Below are 16,337 nucleotides of genomic sequence, written 5' to 3'. Positions count from 1 at the left end.
TGAAGTGTCAGGCCACTGGATTATTTTCTTTCCCACTTTGTGATCCAAAAATCCAAAGATTAGTATTTTAAAAGTCCTCAAAAAATATGCATTTGTTTTCTTTTGTCTTAAGAGTAGAAAACTAACATTTTTCATCATAACAGGAAGGGAGAAGTGTGAAGTCTTGCCACATCAGAATCTGGAAACAACACTCCTGGTGTTTTTGTCACAGTTTGTGTCTCTGCTCCGACATAATTAATTAAGATGATTAACTTTTATTATTTTTGCATGACTACGCTCCATGTCACAGGAAAGATCCAGGAAAACATCTCATTAACATCAAATTATCTCAGCTGATCCCCTCTGAATGTTGATTTAGCTCTCCCTTTATTCTGAGCATGCATGTCAGGCGTGTGCCTCTTGTTTGTGTGTTTGGCGTTGGAGTCGGTGTTACTGAGTCTGTGCAGCTCTAATGTGTTGATGTGGTGATAACCTGATCGACCCCCCCCCCCCCCCCCCCCCCCGGACAGAGCTTGTTTTTTCAGCATTGAGTGAGAAACTGATGATAGAGAGAGGAGAGGAAAAACTCCTGCAGGCACAAACATGAAGAATGAGTTTCAGCTTTTCAACAAACTCCATGAGAAGTGTTTGACTCTGACGTCCAGTCCCTGAGACGGATCCAGTCCCTGAGACGGATCCAGTCCCTGAGACAGATCCAGTCCCTGAGACGGATTAACATTTAGATTCAGTTTCAACATTTTGTTTTCATCCATCTCAAAATACCTTTTAATCCAAACTGTGTTTCCAACAAAACAATCAGTTATACATAAATAAACCAGAGCCTGTTCACTCGATCAGGCTGAGCATGGTTTCAGGATTGATCCAACAGCAGGTTTTTTTCCAGCCATGAGGCACATGCATCAGTTTCTCAGTTTTAATTAGGCAGGACTTCAATGAGCAAGTGACAGATCTGTTGAATGAGCTCCTACAGCAGAGTAACCTGCTACAAAATCAGACTGGACTTACAAAAGGTCCCTGACCAACACCCTGATGCTAATCTGTTTGTTAATCTGTTTACATCTTCCTGCCCAGGGAGCACAGATGAAAATTAGCTTATAGCTAACTCTGGCTTGACAGTTTTTGATTTGCATGGCCCCTGTCAAATAAACTAATAAAAAAATGCAGATTTATTAGGTTTTAAAAGTCATGCTATGTCTGGTTTGTTTCCCAAACACAGTAGATATCTAACCAACATCTAAAATACTCCTCTTTTAAAGTGGTTTGGATTTAAAGACGTGCACAAGCTGCAGATTTCTGTTATTTCATCATTTGCAACACTCATACCTCTTTTTGACTGAGGCAGTTTCAGGGTCGGTTTGGAGCCGGCGCTCAATTGAGAACCGGTTTTTCGTGTTTCCACTGTGAGTGAACCGGTTCCAGAGCGGCTCCAACTCTTTGCTGGTCTAGAACCACGAACCGCTGACATCAGGAGTGAGGGGCGGGGTTACTGTGATCAAAAAACAAAAACCAAACTATTTCAGATTTTTAAACATAAATATGTGAAGAACAGACGGTAAGCTGATGTGCAAATATAAATAATGTTTAATATCTTAATATCAGGTCGGAGTAGGGATAGCTATAGCAATTTAATTTATAAAGCACATTTCATTCCATGTAAGTTCAATGTGCTTTACATGGAGAGTTAAAAACATAAAGACATTTTTCCAAATAGAATAAATAAAAACAGAAAAACAATAGATGCACCCAACACACATCAAACACAGCAATCAGACAAACAGGAAGTGTTCCTGCACATGCATCCAGTCACATCACTCATTATATCATTCATACACTTCAGAAAATAAATAGGGATGTACATTCTAAGTGTTTTCCATCATCAACATGAATATAACTGACAGGCTTGAATACAGGTTCATGTTTAACACTGAATATCAACGATCAGGCTCATTAAAATAATCTCTGCAGACATGGTCTTATAAAGTGAAGGCTCATAATACTAAGAGGAACAAACTTCAGACTCACAGAGTCCAGTTTTCTGTCGACTCGTTCTTATAGAGAGAAATAAACGTGTATTCGATCAGGAGTCAGCCGGGAGAGCAACCGGGTCAGAATCAGTCCAGCAGCAGGAAAGCTCAGACGGCTCTGATGTTGCTGCTCTGCAAACACAGCGTACCTGAATGTCCCACCTGTCTGTTGTCTTTGTATCCAAAGGTGGGGAACCTGAGGCACAGCCGTCAGCTGAGCCTCTCTGCTGTGTGTAACACCTTCAGTCAGCTGATTCACATCCAAACATGCTTTAAACTTCAAACACCTCCCTGATAGCTGAACCAAATATGAGACCACATGATGTTTGATCCACGTGACAAAATGTGTGTTTTTAGTAATTAGTGGTCATCCCTCATTCGGAGTCTTCTCACCTGCTAGTCTGATTAAGAAGACTGTATCTGTTGTCTGTAGCTGCCTCATGAGACCTTATGTCCTCGTCCTTCACCCTCCAACCATCTTCAGACGGTACAGAACATCCTTCCTCTAACCGGCTTCCTTACAAGGACACAACTATACTATCTTAATTTCCAATCTATATGCACAGAGCCCGAGTGGAGGGAGGGATTCAGGAGTCACAGAGCCCGAGTGGAGAGAGGGATTCAGGAGTCACAGAGGCCGAGTGGAGAGAGGGATTCAGGAGTCACAGAGCCTGAGTGGAGAGAGGGATTCAGGAGTCACAGAGCCTGAGTGGAGAGAGGGATTCAGGAGTCACAGAGCCCGAATGGAGGGAGGGATTCAGGAGTCACAGAGGCCGAGTGGAGAGAGGGATTCAGGAGTCACAGAGGCCGAGTGGAGAGAGGGATTCAGGAGTCACAGAGCCCGAGTGGAGAGAGGGATTCAGGAGTCACAGAGGCCGAGTGGAGAGAGGGATTCAGGAGTCACAGAGGCCGAGTGGAGAGAGGGATTCAGGAGTCACAGAGCCCGAGTGGAGGGAGGGATTCAGGAGTCACAGAGGCCGAGTGGAGAGAGGGATTCAGGAGTCACAGAGCCCGAGTGGAGGGAGGGATTCAGGAGTCACAGAGCCTGAGTGGAGAGAGGGATTCAGGAGTCACAGAGCCTGAGTGGAGAGAGGGATTCAGGAGTCACAGAGCCTGAGTGTAGAGAGGGATTCAGGAGTCACAGAGGCCGAGTGGAGAGAGGGATTCAGGAGTCACAGAGCCTGAGTGGAGAGAGGGATTCAGGAGTCACAGAGCCAGAGTGGAGAGAGGGATTCAGGAGTCACAGAGCCTGAGTGGAGAGAGGGATTCAGGAGTCACAGAGCCTGAGTGGAGAGAGGGATTCAGGAGTCACAGAGCCTGAGTGGAGAGAGGGATTCAGGAGTCACAGAGCCAGAGTGGAGAGAGGGATTCAGGAGTCACAGAGCCTGAGTGGAGAGAGGGATTCAGGAGTCACAGAGCCAGAGTGGAGGGAGGGATTCAGGAGTCACAGAGCCCGAGTGGAGAGAGGGATTCAGGAGTCACAGAGCCCGAGAGGAGAGAGGGATTCAGGAGTCACAGAGCCTGAGTGGAGAGAGGGATTCAGGAGTCACAGAGCCCGAGAGGAGAGAGGGATTCAGGAGTCACAGAGCCAGAGTGGAGAGAGGGATTCAGGAGTCACAGAGCCCAAGAGGAGAGAGGGATTCAGGAGTCACAGAGCCTGAGTGGAGAGAGGGATTCAGGAGTCACAGAGCCTGAGAGGAGAGAGGGATTCAGGAGTCACAGAGCCTGATTGGAGAGAGGGATTCAGGAGTCACAGAGCCTGAGAGGAGAGAGGGATTCAGGAGTCACAGAGCCTGAGAGGAGAGAGGGATTCAGGAGTCACAGAGCCTGAGTGGAGAGAGGGATTCAGGAGTCACAGAGCCTGAGTGGAGAGAGGGATTCAGGAGTCACAGAGCCTGAGTGGAGAGAGGGATTCAGGAGTCACAGAGCCCGAGAGGAGAGAGGGATTCAGGAGTCACAGAGCCAGAGTGGAGAGAGGGATTCAGGAGTCACAGAGCCTGAGTGGAGAGAGGGATTCAGGAGTCACAGAGCCTGAGTGGAGAGAGGGATTCAGGAGTCACAGAGCCTGAGTGGAGAGAGGGATTCAGGAGTCACAGAGCCTGAGTGGAGAGAGGGATTCAGGAGTCACAGAGCCCGAGTGGAGGGAGGGATTCAGGAGTCACAGAGCCAGAGTGGAGAGAGGGATTCAGGAGTCACAGAGCCAGAGTGGAGAGAGGGATTCAGGAGTCACAGAGGCCGAGTGGAGAGAGGGATTCAGGAGTCACAGAGCCTGAGTGGAGAGAGGGATTCAGGAGTCACAGAGCCTGAGTGGAGAGAGGGATTCAGGAGTCACAGAGCCTGAGTGGAGAGAGGGATTCAGGAGTCACAGAGCCTGAGTGGAGAGAGGGATTCAGGAGTCACAGAGGCCGAGTGGAGAGAGGGATTCAGGAGTCACAGAGGCCGAGTGGAGAGAGGGATTCAGGAGTCACAGAGCCTGAGTGGAGAGAGGGATTCAGGAGTCACAGAGGCCGAGTGGAGAGAGGGATTCAGGAGTCACAGAGCCTGAGTGGAGAGAGGGATTCAGGAGTCACAGAGGCCGAGTGGAGAGAGGGATTCAGGAGTCACAGAGCCCGAGTGGAGAGAGGGATTCAGGAGTCACAGAGCCTGAGTGGAGAGAGGGATTCAGGAGTCACAGAGCCTGAGTGGAGAGAGGGATTCAGGAGTCACAGAGCCTGAGAGGAGAGAGGGATTCAGGAGTCACAGAGCCTGAGTGGAGAGAGGGATTCAGGAGTCACAGAGCCCGAGTGGAGAGAGGGATTCAGGAGTCACAGAGCCTGAGTGGAGAGAGGGATTCAGGAGTCAGAGAGCCCGAGTGGAGAGAGGGATTCAGGAGTCACAGAGCCCGAGTGTAGAGAGGGATTCAGGAGTCACAGAGCCTGAGTGGAGAGAGGGATTCAGGAGTCACAGAGCCCGAGTGGAGAGAGGGATTCAGGAGTCACAGAGGCCGAGTGGAGAGAGGGATTCAGGAGTCACAGAGCCTGAGTGGAGAGAGGGATTCAGGAGTCACAGAGCCTGAGTGGAGAGAGGGATTCAGGAGTCACAGAGCCCGAGTGTAGAGAGGGATTCAGGAGTCACAGAGCCCGAGTGTAGAGAGGGATTCAGGAGTCACAGAGGCCGACTGTGTTTTTCATGTGGAGTCGCGGCGCAGAGACAGAACCTGCTGCAGACAGAGACCCTTACATAATGTGTTGTGGTGAAACAATGGTGGGTAATGGTCAGGGCTGTCAGGGGTTATGGATTTATGAAGCTGTTATTATTAAACCTGTCCAGGATTAAATGATGCATTCCCCAGGCTGGTTTACACACGATAAGAGCTCAGATACAGAAACACGTGGAACAGGATGAAATCCAGGTTTTCATGTTCTGCTTTATTAAAGGTTACGTCACCAAACACTGTAAACACAAGTAGGTGTGTGTAAGACACTTAATATTTCATTAAAGAAATACAAATATTCAACATAACATGCATAAAACAAAATGAGCCTCATTAACATTTCTATAAACACATTTTATTTACATAGTCTCAGTCTTCTCTCTGAAGTTATTCAGTACATTTGTAGATTTAAACACTGATTCATATCAAAGTGTCCATGTCAGGAGGAATTCTGTCATCGCATCGTAAGGAGTCATGTGACCGAGGATTCTCCTCCTCCTCCTCTCCTCATCCATGTTGTCTTTCTGGTCCTCTGAAAACCTCTGACCTCTCTGGACTCCTTTCTCTCTGGACTCCTTCTCTCTGGACTCCTTTCTCTCTGGACTCCTTCTCTCTGGACTCTTTCTCTCTGGACTCCTTCTCTCTGGACTCCTTCTCTCTGGACTCCTCTCTGGACTCCTCCTCTCTGGACTCCTTTCTCTCTGGACTCCTTTCTCTCTGGACTCCTTCTCTCTGGACTCCTTTCTCTCTGGACTCCTTCTCTCTGGACTCCTTCTCTCTGGACTCCTTTCTCTCTGGACTCCTTCTCTCTGGACTCCTTCTCTCTGGACTCCTTTCTCTCTGGACTCCTTCTCTCTGGACTCCTTCTCTCTGGACTCCTTTCTCTCTGGACTCCTTTCTCTCTGGACTCCTTCTCTCTGGACTCCTTTCTCTCTGGACTCCTTTCTCTCTGGACTCCTTCTCTCTGGACTCCTTCTCTCTGGACTCCTTTCTCTCTGGACTCCTTTCTCTCTGGACTCCTTTCTCTCTGGACTCTTTCTCTCTGGACTCCTTCTCTCTGGACTCCTTCTCTCTGGACTCCTTCTCTCTGGACTCCTTCTCTCTGGACTCCTTTCTCTCTGGACTCTTTCTCTCTGGACTCCTTCTCTCTGGACTCCTTCTCTCTGGACTCCTTCTCTCTGGACTCTTTCTCTCTGGACTCCTTTCTCTCTGAACTCCTTTCTCTCTGGACTCCTTCTCTCTGGACTCTTTCTCTCTGGACTCCTTCTCTCTGGACTCCTTTCTCTCTGGACTCCTTTCTCTCTGGACTCCTTTCTCTCTGGACTCCTTCTCTCTGGACTCCTTTCTCTCTGGACTCCTTCTCTCTGGACTACTTCTCTCTGGACTCCTTTCTCTCTGGACTCCTTTCTCTCTGGACTCCTTTCTCTCTGGACTCTTTCTCTCTGGACTCCTTCTCTCTGGACTCCTTTCTCTCTGGACTCCTTCTCCCTGGACTCCTTCTCTCTGGACTCCTTCTCTCTGGACTCCTTCTCCCTGGACTCCTTTCTCTCTGGACTCCTTTCTCTCTGGATTCCTTCTCTCTGGACTCCTTTCTCTCTGGACTCCTTTCTCTCTGGACTCCTTTCTCTCTGGACTCCTTTCTCTCTGGACTCCTTTCTCTCTGGACTCTTTCTCTCTGGACTCCTTCTCTCTGGACTCCTTTCTCTCTGGACTCCTTCTCTCTGGACTCCTTCTCTCTGGACTCCTTTCTCTCTGGACTCTTTCTCTCTGGACTCCTTCTCTCTGGACTCCTTCTCTCTGGACTCCTTTCTCCCTAGACTCCTTTCTCTCTGGACTCTTTCTCTCTGGACTCCTTCTCTCTGGACTCCTTCTCTCTGGACTCCTTCTCTCTGGACTCTTTCTCTCTGGACTCCTTTCTCTCTGGACTCTTTCTCTCTGGACTCCTTCTCTCTGGACTCCTTTCTCTCTGGACTCCTTTCTCTCTGGACTCCTTCTCTCTGGACTCCTTTCTCTCTGAACTCCTTTCTCTCTGGACTCCTTTCTCTCTGGACTCTTTCTCTCTGGACTCCTTCTCTCTGGACTCCTTTCTCTCTGGACTCCTTCTCTCTGGACTCCTTTCTCCCTGAGGTTTATGACTTCTCCTCCTGAGGGTTTAATGTGGTGGAAGAAGTCCATCACAGGCAGCTCACTTCATTTCCGTTCTCACTCTGGTAGCTGTGTTTCCTCTCTCTCTCTCTTTACCCTCTGCAGCTCCTCAGATTCTGCCCTGAGGACTCTTGTTGACTCAGTATTGAGTTACTGTAGTATTGAACCGTCCAAACAGGACCTGAGGAGATAATACAGAAGCCCAGCAGAGAGGTCCGGATAATGTATAGTTAATTAAAGAACAGCATGAACTCCACTCAGAGGGGCGATACGTGTGATTTATTTACAGTCTGGCTGAGGTTGGACGGCCTCATGTGTGAGTCCTGATAGTGTTGTAGATCAACACCAATGTTTCACCTGGATCACAGGCTGGGAGCTCACACAGGCTGTAATAATGTTTGCATCAATACTGAGTGGTTTAATAACATGTAGAGATCTATGACATACATTCATGATTCAGCTTTAAAGGTTTGTGATAAAAACTGTTGGCCAATGAAATATAAATGTGTGATAATTCAGACACACTGCTTAAACAAACTCCGCCTGTGTTTGGTGATAATTATATTAAATGTTCGTAGTCTCCATGATGTCACCCGTCTGTTCCTGAAGCGCTGTTTGAAGCCGACAGTCAGCAGGTGCCATATTGGAAATGCTGAACTCAACAGCTGTTTTTGAAACCTCCTACTAGACTAGCAGTACGTTCTGATTTGGCCAAAATTCAGTATGTAGTAAGTGAACATGAGTAAGATGTATTTTATTTATTGAACCTTTATTTAACCAGGATGGTCCCAGTGAGATCAAAGATCTCTTTTCCAAGGGAGACCTGGCCGAGACAGTCAGCATCAAAAACACACAAAGTTACATTTCATTTCATTTTTAATCTGATGCTCAGACCATGATCACATGGTATGGAGCCACAGAACATAAATTACAAAGAACAAAACAATGTAATGATGGCACACGGCATGTTTGAAGTCCAACAGATCTTACTGAAACAATGGAAGGACATTCTTCAGAAAAGCTCCTAATTTACAGATAAGTTTTGGCTTATCTGATTTCAAAAGCAAAATTAGTTTAAACACAGAGGGACGTTGAAAATAATACCTGGGTATGAACCTCTCTCTGTTATTCAGAATGCTTGTGTTCCTGCATTCAAATAAAATATGGTCCTCGTCCCGTACACGGTCATCATTACAGAGATGACAAATCCTCAGTTTTCTATCCAGGCCTTTATACCTTCCTGTGACCTCAGGGATCCTGGTGTTATTCCTTCTAAAATTACAGACAGCCTGTCTATACTTCTGCTTTTCAAATAACAAATATTTGTATACACACACAGAGAACCAAAGAACACTTTACAAGAACGTTTGTCACAGATAGAGATGTTACCGAGGAGGCAAAAAACATCCTAAAGATTCAGCTTCAAGGTCTTTAATTTTAGATTTAAAAACATGAAGTGACACCAGCTTCTTCAGTTTCAAGACATTCTGCAATGAATTCCAGTCTGAGGGTGCAGAACACCTGAAAGCCCTTATCCCAGTTTCTGTTCCAGCTTTTGAGAGCATTAAGAAGTCCTGGGAACACAGAGAGTACTGTCCTGTTCTGTGTGATAAGGACACAGAGGTAGTGTGGCAGTAGACCAAGATTAGCCTTATAGATGAAAATGGCATCTGCAGTCTGATAAACTCCCCGGATGTCTACTGATTCAGGAAAATTTCACAGTCTACCTCGCGTAGTTTCCCATAATGCACTGCACTCGTTCCACTTTTTCTCTCCTCTTCTTTTTTTGACGGGGGGAAATCAGTTTGTAGTTGCTGTGCAAATTATTAAATTCCATAAAAAACACTTCCTAACTTTTTAAATCATAAGGGATGCTAAAGAAGCAGTTTCTCTCTCAGCTCGGCCGTTGTTTACTTCCTCTTTCTGAAACCGGTAATCCAGTGAGGTCTGGCCGTTTCAAACCCAGCCAACCAAACGTCTGTGGACCTAGTGAGAGGTAAAGAGGCGGGCCTTCAGCCTCCTGTCAATCACTACAGAGAGGAGGCTGCTGGTTTTCAGGTATTAGGGATGTAGTCTCACACCAGTGTCCGACTCCTCAGTGTATCTTTTGGCAAAAAGCCACATCATTGCACACAACCTGAAGTCTTCTATTATGACAATCTTGAAACACAAGAAGACAGTCCGCTCTGGTCTCAGGAGTAACGCTGTTTGATGTATTTTAATTAACACAAACAACAGACGAGGATGTTTTATAAAAAAGATGGCCGCTCGTGTCTCCCTGACAGGACGGATAAATCAGGAAACTTTCCTCCAGTGAGAAAAAATGTGATCTTGTCATCTACAATCTGTCTTATCAGCAGTTTCTCCCTTGTTACACGTTCATAGTGTCTCCCCACACATGTGCATTTCATCACTGAGGTCAGGGAGCAGGGCCGCCTGCAGTGTGGTTCCCCTGCAGCTCTTTTAAGGGTTCATGCCTTGCTTAAGGAGTCTTTGGCAGCTTTAATTCACCCTCCTGTCAGTGCATGGATCGAGCCCTCAACATGTCAGTAACCTGTCTTACCTCGAGGTCATCCTCCCTCCCAGACGAAGTACACAGAAGTATTAAAGCTTCACGTGTAAAGACCTCATAATTTCATGTGTGTTGTCTTAACTTCAGGACTTGTCGCCACATTGACTCATTCTGTGGCTGAAACACATTCCTCACTGAGAGAAATCCAACACAGACCTGTCAGGAGAATTGTCGGCCCCTGGTTTGAGCGAGTTCAGCCGCTGAATAAACTTCCCGCTGGGAAACAGCCTATATTTAGTGTCGATGTGCTGCTGCAGGTTGTATTGTTTTCTCTGCACGTGTAACTGTGTGTGTGTCAAACTGTGTGATGAATGAAGCCATAGAAAGAGCTATTTACAAATCAGACCTCACCTAACACCAAGACCAGCCTCCAGCCTCTTAGAGGAGACTTCTAACATGAGAACACTTTAACAGCAAAGACATTAAGGAGGTGTTTTACTTGTTGAGGAGGTTTGTGATGGTGAAAATCAGACTAGCAGGAGTGAATGCACAAAACATGAGAGTTCAGTCCTGCAGAGGAAGTCAAAATAAGAAGAAAATCCTCAGAAACTTTCTTCTCAGTTATTCATTTGATCTTAAAAATACACAAAGAAATCATCACAGAAAAATGTGGTTCTGTAACTGTGCATAAAAACGTCAGTGTAGATCTGGAATTATCCATAATATTCATTCCCAGCACTTCTGTAGATACTTTATTATTTTATTCTATTCTGTTTTATTTTATCTTTTTTTAGCTTTATTTTACTCTATTTTTATTTGATCTTTATTTTATTTTACTCTATTTTAATTTGATCTTTATCAATATTTATATCTTATTTTATTCCTTCTTGTATTAATATCTAACTTTCTTACATCCTGTTTCTAAGAGCTGTAATGTCTGATTTTCTCTCCCCGGGATAAATTAAGTGTTTCTGATTCTGATTCTGAAAACACGGTTAATAAATACAGCAGAGCATTTCCTCTTCTTCAAGAACTGTATTCTATTTTATCAATCGGTCTTAATCCATTATTAATAAAACACAGGAATGATAAATGAAGATAAAGTAAAGGAGAGAAAGTAAATAAGATACTCCCCTCTCTCTCTAAATATAACACCGTCCAGGCAGAGAGAAATGAAACAGAGAGTTTATGAAGTAACGTGTCAGAGGTCAGAGGTCAGAGGTCAGAGGGAGAGATGCTGAGTCAACAAAAAGAGAGTCAGTGAGGAGAAAACACAAATCATGATCTCAGCTGGTTTGTTGGTTCTCTGTCTGCACGAACAGAGTCTTCACTCTGCACCTCGCTGTAAATCTGAATAGAAAGCACGGCGTGTTCTTCACATGTTGGAGCTTTTCTACAATCTGCTGTATGAAAGTATCTCAGAGGGAGGCCGGAGAGATGTGTTACATGTTTTATTGGACTTCAGTATCATGTGCATTATTCCTCGTGATGGTTCCATGGTGATGGATTCTTCTCTGCCTGTTGGATTGAACATGAACCTGTCCTCATTCAGCTCTCCTTCTTCTCTGAGCTCTGAGGTTCACACACCTTTGAAAACAAACGGCTTTACCTCACGTACGGTCTGTGGTGTCAACAAGCAGAAGCTCTCTCCACTTCCCTTCCTTCCTTCCTTCCTTCCTTCCATCCATCCTCTTCACTTTACCTTCTTCCTTCTATCCTCACCACTTTCCCTCCTTCCTTCCTCTTCACTTTCATCCTTCCTTCCTTCCTCTGCACTTTCCCTCCTTCCTTCCTTCCGTTCTCTTCACTTTCACTCGTTCCTTCCTTCCTTCCATCCATCCTCTTCACTTTACCTTCTTCCTTCTATCCTCACCACTTTCCCTCCTTCCTTCCTCTTCACTTTCATCCTTCCTTCCTTCCTCTTCACTTTCATCCTTCCTTCCTTCCTTCCTCTGCACTTTCCCTCCTTCCTTCCTTCATTCCGTCCTCTTAACTTTCCTCCTTCCTTCCTTCCTCTGCACTTTCCCTCCTTCCTTCCTTCCGTCCTCTTCACTTTACCTCCTTCCTTCCTCTCCACTTTCCTCCCTCCTTCCTTCCTTCCATCCTCTTCACTTTTCCTCCCTCCTTCCTTCCTTTCCACTTTCCCTCCTTCCTTCCGTCCTCTTCACTTTCCTCCTTCCTTCCTTCATTCCGTCCTCTTCACTTTCCTCCTTCCTTCCTTCATTCCATCCTCTTCACTTTCCTCCTTCCTTCCTTCATTCCGTCCTCTTCACTTTACCTCCTTCCTTCCTCTCCACTTTCCTCCCTCCTTCCGGTCTTTTTTTCAACAAAAGAACTAAAAACATGATCAATCATTCCATATCTTCCTCTCCTGTTATCGTGGTCTTCATTTTGTTTTGTTGTTTTCTCTGGGAATCAATCGATGGTCCGTCTGTTTTCGATCGATGGTTTTACCTCCAGGGATTTATTTGTTCCTACTCTTTTAATTGTTTTCACCAAAACTTCTTCTTCCTGTTTCATTCCTTTGAGTCCGACTTAATGCTGACTGGCACCCCGCGTTATTAAACCCTGTCAAACCCTCTATAAATGAATTATTCCCAGCGGTGCTTTGGGACCGTTTGATCCCCCTCAAGGATCCTCCTGTGGTCTCCGGTCCCCACAATAAGAATCAATACAGACGTCACACTCGTCATCCATTTATCACGCTGCTTGTGTGTTTAAAGGTCAGATTATTCCGCCTCCAGTTTTTGAGACATACATTGGCATCATACAACACCTCTAGGGGTGTTAAAGGTTAACCATTGAATACATTAGTAAATATCAGGTCCTCCCAGACCTGGATCCTGAAGCTCCCAGCTGTTCAGAGACTGCAAACAAACCGAGCTCATTGGCTTAGTAATCACTGGAGATGAGGGTCAGTTAGACCCCGATGAACGTCACTAAATAAGGACAAATTCAAACCAGGGATTGTTTGCATTTGGACAGCGGTGTCACTGGAATCACTTCCTCACAGCGTCACATCACAGTCTCTGTATTATTACCATGGTCACAGGAGGTCAATTAACAGGCAGCCATCGATGTGAAGCTGCATGATGAATAAAACTCTCAATGAGCTGAAGTGTAACCACATGAACTCAGTTTATAATCAACCTTTATTTATATATTTATCAACAAAGACCCAACATCAAGACCGGATCAGATCCAGTCCCATCTTCCAGACAGGACTCAGTCTGATCTCATCTTAATCCACCATGAGCAGAGCACTTTGCAGCATTTAGCAAGTTACAGTGGCAAGGACAAACTTCCTTTAACAGGCAGAAACCTCCAGCAGGACCAGACTCATGTTAGACACACATCTGCTGAGACCGTGTTGGAGAGAGGGATAGAGGGAGATGAAGAGAGAGAGAGATGATAGTGGGGAGACGGATAGTAGTAGTTGTAGCAGCTGGAGTCTGGACCACGTCCACAGCAGCAGAGATCCAGAGGAACCTACGAGACAAGGGAGCTCAGGGACTCCAGAAAGGTCTAAGAAAAGAGAGAAGAGAGGGAGACCAGAAGAAAGAAAAAGAGGAGAAGAAATGGTGAAGGAATGACAGAAGGAAAGGACGGGATGAGAAAAGGAGACATAAAGGATGAAGAAAAATGGAGAGAACAAAGAAAGAAAGAAAGAAAGAAAAAAAGAAAGAAAGAAAGAAAGAAAGAAAGGAAAGTAAGAAAGAAAGAAAGAAAGAAAGGAATGAAAGAAAGAAAGAAAGAAAGAAAGGAAGAAAGGAAGGAAGGAAGGAAGAAAGAAAGGAAGGAAGGAAGAATGAAAGAAGGAAAGAATGAAAGAAAGAAAGAAGCAAATAAAGAAAAGAAAGAAAGAAAGAAGAAAGAAAGAAAGAAAGAAAGAAAGAAAGAAAGAAGAAAGAAAGAAAGAAGGAAACAAAGAAAGAAAGAAAGAAACAAAGAAAGAAGGAAAGAAAGAAAGAAGAGAATGAAAGACAGAAAGAAAGAAAGAAAGAAAGAAAGATAAAAGACAGAAAGAAAGGAAGGAAGGAAAGAAAGAAAGAAAGAAAGAAAGGAACAAAGAAAGAAAGGAACAAAGAAAGGAACAAAGAAAGAAAGAAAGAAAGAAAGGAACAAAGAAAGAAAGAAAGAGAGAAAGAAAGACAGAAAGAAAGAATGAAAGAAAGAAAGGAACAAAGAAAGAATGAAAGAAAGAAAGAAAGAAAGAAAGAAAGAAAGAAAGAAAGAAAGAGAAAGAAAGAAAGAAAGAAAGAAAGAAAGAAACGAAGAAAGAAAATATGGAGAGAAAGAAAGAAATAAAGAAGGAAAGAAAGAAAGAAAGAAAGAAAGAAAGAAAGAAAGAAAGAAACGAAGAAAGAAAGAAAGAAAGAAAGAAAGAAAGAAGGAAAGAAAGGAAGAAAGAAAGAAAGAAAGAAGGAATGAAAGGAAAGAAAGCAAGAAAGAGGGAATGATAGAGAGAACGAAAGAAAGCAAATATAGAAAGAAAGGAAGAAAGAAAGAAGGAATGAAACGAAGAAAGAAAATATGGAGAGAAAGAAAGAAGGAAAGAAAGCAAGAAAGAGGGAATGATAAGAGATAATGAAAGATAAAGCAAATATAGAAAGAAAGAAAAATAACTAAGAAAGAAAGAAAGAAAGAAAGAAAGAAAGAAAGAAAGAAGAAAGCAAAAGAAATACAAGAAAGAAAGAAAAAAAGAAGAAAGACAGCAAGAAATAAAGAAAGAAAGAAAGAAAGAAAGAAAGAAAAGAAAGGATGAAAGCAAAATAGAAGTCTTGGCGGCGGAACGGCATCGGAGTGGATTCCAGTGGAAAGTTACACATTGACTAGAAGTGAAACGATCAGATCTAGAAGCTGAGGAGGATCAGAGAACAGACCGGACGTGGGATCTGGTTTGATTTGCCGTTAGACCGCGTCGGCCCCTTTCCGCAGTTCTTCATTATCCCTATCTGTGTCCGGTCTCGATCACTCTGTGTTTATCTCAACAAGTACTGATGGGATGCTCCTGAGTGGAAAATGCTCTGATCCTGTTCTGCCCTCCGTCTCTCTAAACCGCCCCGGTGTGACTCACATGTTTAGTGTACCTGTTCTGGACTCTGAGAGGCCCCGGTACAGGATAACGAGTTTGTATTGTGAGAGTGAGGGAGGGACTGAGGGGCTTATTATTTTCATGTGTCTGTGTAAACCCCCCCTCATATCATGTTTCCAGAACTTCTACACGTGTTTATTTTGGGGAGTTATTTCCTTCACCCGTCCGGTGAGGTTAATGAGTCTGAGTCTGCGTGTGTGTTATTCCACTTCAGCACTGAGCTTGGATTTACACTCCTTAAATTCCCCTCCCTATCTATAGGAGCCGTCACACTGACAGTGATGGAACCGTCTGCAGGACCGTCTGCGGCGCCGCGTGTGTTGATGTTTGGTTTAAGTTCTGGTTGTGCGTCTGGCCGGAGCCTGCGCGTGTTTGAACTGTCCAGACGTGAAACAGTAGGTTGTGTGTGTGTGTGTGTGTGTGTGTGGTGTGTGTGTGTGTTTGTGTGTGTGTGTGTGTGTGTGTGTGTGTGTGTGTGTGGTGTGTGTGTGTGTGGTGTGTGTGTGTGGTGTGTGTGTGTGTGTGAGCAGTCGGCCGTGCTGAGGGGATGATAGGAGGTTAGTCTGATCAGCTGTTACACAGGGAAGTCTGTCCAAAACTGATACGCTCTGATCTCTGCCAAACGCTGATCCACCTCGTGGGTTCACCCCGGACAGACAGTCCAAGATCTGCAGCAGCACGGTCCAGGGTTCTGCAGAAGATGATCGCTCATTAAATACATGCAAGCTGACACACAGGGAGGACCGTGTATCTGCGTAGTCTCCGGCTTCCTCTGAGGAGAGAGTCGGGGCATTCAGAACCGAACAGTCACATGCGTCTGTAGGAAGACCTGCAGAGTCTGACTTTAAAATCTTAAAACCCTCACATTTATGATTCATTCAGACGTTCATTCATCATCTTTATAAAGTTCTTTACATGCTCTGCAGGTTTAAACTCACCGTGCACCGGCCTCATCTCATCTCACTCTGATATTTTAAAAAGACAGAAATACTCAAGTATTTGCTTTCAGTGCTGAAAAGACCCCGTATCTCCCCCAGTCATGTCCCGTCAGGTTCCTCTGTGTGGGTCTCTGGAGTTAAAGGATAATTCACGGGGTGCTCTGGTGGGGACATGTTGTTTCAGGTACAGGACTCACGAAATACGAGCAGGATAATCTAATTATTCTGACATTTGTTTAAGATTTAAAGTTCAATCTTTGATCCATAAATCTGCTCAGAGGTTCACAGGAGTCTGAGTGTTTTTATTTGATGTACAAACAGAAGAAAACACGATGTCTGTGCTCCAAGGTGAGCGGACAGGAATGTGCCCTTACATGTTTTCAATGCAGAGTGAAGTATTTTAATGAGACTGAGCGAGCAGAGACCCTGG

This window comes from Notolabrus celidotus, chromosome 21 (assembly GCF_009762535.1).
Source record: "Notolabrus celidotus isolate fNotCel1 chromosome 21, fNotCel1.pri, whole genome shotgun sequence".
Lineage (NCBI taxonomy): Eukaryota > Metazoa > Chordata > Actinopteri > Labriformes > Labridae > Notolabrus > Notolabrus celidotus.
This window is presented reverse-complemented; position numbering follows the sequence as displayed.